Raw genomic sequence first — 2,878 nt, forward strand, 5'->3', positions numbered from 1 at the left:
TGTCCTACCCAACTTAATACTGGGTGGTATTGTTTGTACCCGGGAGAGTAAGAATTATTGAGAAAATTTGCACTGTTTGTTGCCTATCAGCTAACAATTTTTTTCTTTTGTGTGACATAAAATTAAATATAGTAAACACAAAATCAGTAAAGACAGGAGTGGCCGGCCGGTGTGGCTGAGCAGTTCTAGGCACTTCAGTCTGAAACCGCGCAACCGCTGCGTCGCAGGTTCGGATCCTGCCTCGGGCATGGATGTGTGTGATGTCCTTAGGTTAGTTAGGTTTAATTAGTTCTAAGTTCCAGGGGACTGATGACCTCAGATGTTAAGTCCCATAGTGCTCGGAGACATTTGAAAGACAGGAGTGAAGAAAAACGGTTCTGTAATTCTTAGGTCCCAGCATTTTTTCTCTCTAATCTTGCTACAGCTTCACACGGCTTTCTTTCCTGCCTGCGAAAGGATCTATTACCTCATGAAAGTTAGTCAAACGTTTTGCTATATGAAGAATCAAAATGTCTTTATCTAATACTGGAAAAGCTTTTAATACAACTAGTACCGAAGACTGGTGTGGTTTCTCGATTTGATTACGCCTTCTCTGTCACTGTCTACTAGATAAAACGAAATAGGCCTTTCTAATATTGCAGAAATTGTAACACATGCAAACTAGATTGTTTTGGCACAAACGGTGATTTTTATGTACCTCATTTACATGATAACGCAACAGAATATAATTCACGAAGTACCAATATCAAATGCCTATTAGGCCTACTAGAAGCAAATAGTTTTATGTTAGGAAATAGTTTCAGATTTCGTTTATGCGCTCCAGTTTCTCAAGCATGAGATCGAAAAGTAGTAGTACGAAATTTTTATGTAAATTTGGAATCGTCACATTCTTCTACGTAATTTCTGTAATGTCCCGTTTCTTCTCCTTCGTCGTTCTCTTCGTCGTTCTAACAAACAATCTTGTCGTCACTAATTCTGTAACTATTTCTGTCAGATTCTCCGGTTAACTTGACTAACCCTGCCAGAATCACCGGGTTAGTTTTCCCGCGTTTATTCTCCGGTTAGGCGTTATTACGTGTTCGTACAACATGTTTCCTGCACTTTTTACAGAATAGAACTTAAGCGGCTGCTAACCGGGGACTGTACAACTGGCCCTTAGTAGTGTAACGATCTGGCAAAAATTTTCTGTCAAAATTTCATTTTCTTGAATACACTGACAAAATAGCACGTGATCTTTCTTACCTGTCATTCCAGTTGAGTCGTTTATTTCCACACTGGTAGTCTGAATCTATGATTTACAATTACAACACTTGCATACCCAATCTACCACATAAACTAACAGCCATTGGCATTTACCTGTTCGGGTTTATTCGGCTCAGCTGGTATAGCCCGGTCCCCTTTTGTCTGCGGGGATGTCTTTTATTTCTAGATGCGACGGGGATCTCCATGACAGAGATATCACTTACACTAAGCACGCATTCAAAAATCAACTTAGAATGTGAGACCTTAACTTTTCCCAGCGAACTGAATGTTCAAATAACTTACGGGTTTGCTGCCGGGTGAAGTCGTCGAACAGCGCCGATATTTCGACAGGAGCACACCCTGCCATTCTCAAGGCACAAATGCAAGGAAGAAGAAATGTGCCAGCAAATTTATTACCTCGGTTCAGAGAGGAGAAACAAGGAAGACACCACATACAGAACAAGTGTCAACACAAAGATAACCAACATCAGAAATATCGATAGTTACTATTAATCAACAGGTGAGGTAGCACTAATTCTGTCCCTCTGTTTTTGATGAGAGACAGAGCCGGATTCCAAGAAGCATTTTAAAAAATCCACCATCTCTGTTAATAAGATTGCTTGATAGTCTGATTTCAACAGCTTCCTTAATAACACTATCAGACTATCAAGCAGAATTAGTGCTACCTCACCTTGTTGATTAATAGCAACTATCGATATTTCTGATGTTAGTTATCTTTGTTTGTGCTGACACTTGTTCTGTGTGTGGTGTCTTTCTTGTTTCTCCTCTGTGAACCGAGGTATTAAATTTGCTGGCACATTTCTTCTTCCTTGCATTTGTGCCTTGAGAATGGCAGGGTGTGCTCCTGTCGAAATATCGGCGGTGTTCGACGACGTCAGCCGGCAGCAAACCCGTAAGTTTTTTAAACTTAGAATGTGTTCAGAAACAGCATGAATGCGTTTCAAAATAATATGAATGATCGATGGGTGCTTTATGAAACAAGGTGTACCTCTTCAAGAATATGAATTTGACGCCCTCTGAAATTGCCGCCCGGGGAAGATACCCCGGTTTGCCCCCTCCCCCCCCCTCCTCATAGACCAGGGCCTGTCTGTGTACACTATATTCTGTGGTAAGGATATATATACTAAGACGGTATCTGTTCTTTCGGACATGTCCGAAAGAACAGATACCATCGGTGGCCATGCAGATCGTTGGAATGAAATTACAATGAAATGAACACCCTTAGCTGCTTACAGGCGTTCACATACGTCAACGGGGACAGATGAAAATGTGTGCCCCGACCGGGACTCCAACCCGGGTTCTCCTGCTTACATGGCAGACGCTCTATCCATCTGAGCCACCGAGGGCACAAAGGATAGCGCGACTGCAGGGATTTAATATCTGGCACGCCTCCCGCGAAATCCACATTTTCAACGTATTGTCCCGCACTACATTCGTAGTGCCCCCGCCCATTATACTCATTACTCGCGGCGCGTTGCCGATTCCCGTAAGAGTTCGGGCACATGTCCGAAAGAACAGATGCCATAGGCTCACCGGCCACTTGACCATCTTCTTCTTCTGTGCGAATGCACAAACAGTGTGGATCCTTCATACAACCGCACCAAAAAGTATTGGC

The 2,878-nt window shown here is 42.7% G+C and overlaps 1 non-coding gene across 1 annotated transcript; it reads right to left on the minus strand.

Moving 5' to 3' along the window:
• Nucleotides 1–2,535: 2,535 nt before the first annotated feature.
• Trnat-ugu lies at nucleotides 2,536–2,610 on the minus strand. The gene has a single exon. It is a non-coding gene; the product is annotated as a tRNA-Thr (tRNA).
• Between the last annotated feature and the right edge of the window lie 268 nt (nucleotides 2,611–2,878).

The sequence above is a fragment of the Schistocerca piceifrons genome, chromosome 4 (assembly GCF_021461385.2).
Source record: "Schistocerca piceifrons isolate TAMUIC-IGC-003096 chromosome 4, iqSchPice1.1, whole genome shotgun sequence".
NCBI classification, from domain to species: Eukaryota; Metazoa; Arthropoda; class Insecta; order Orthoptera; family Acrididae; genus Schistocerca; species Schistocerca piceifrons.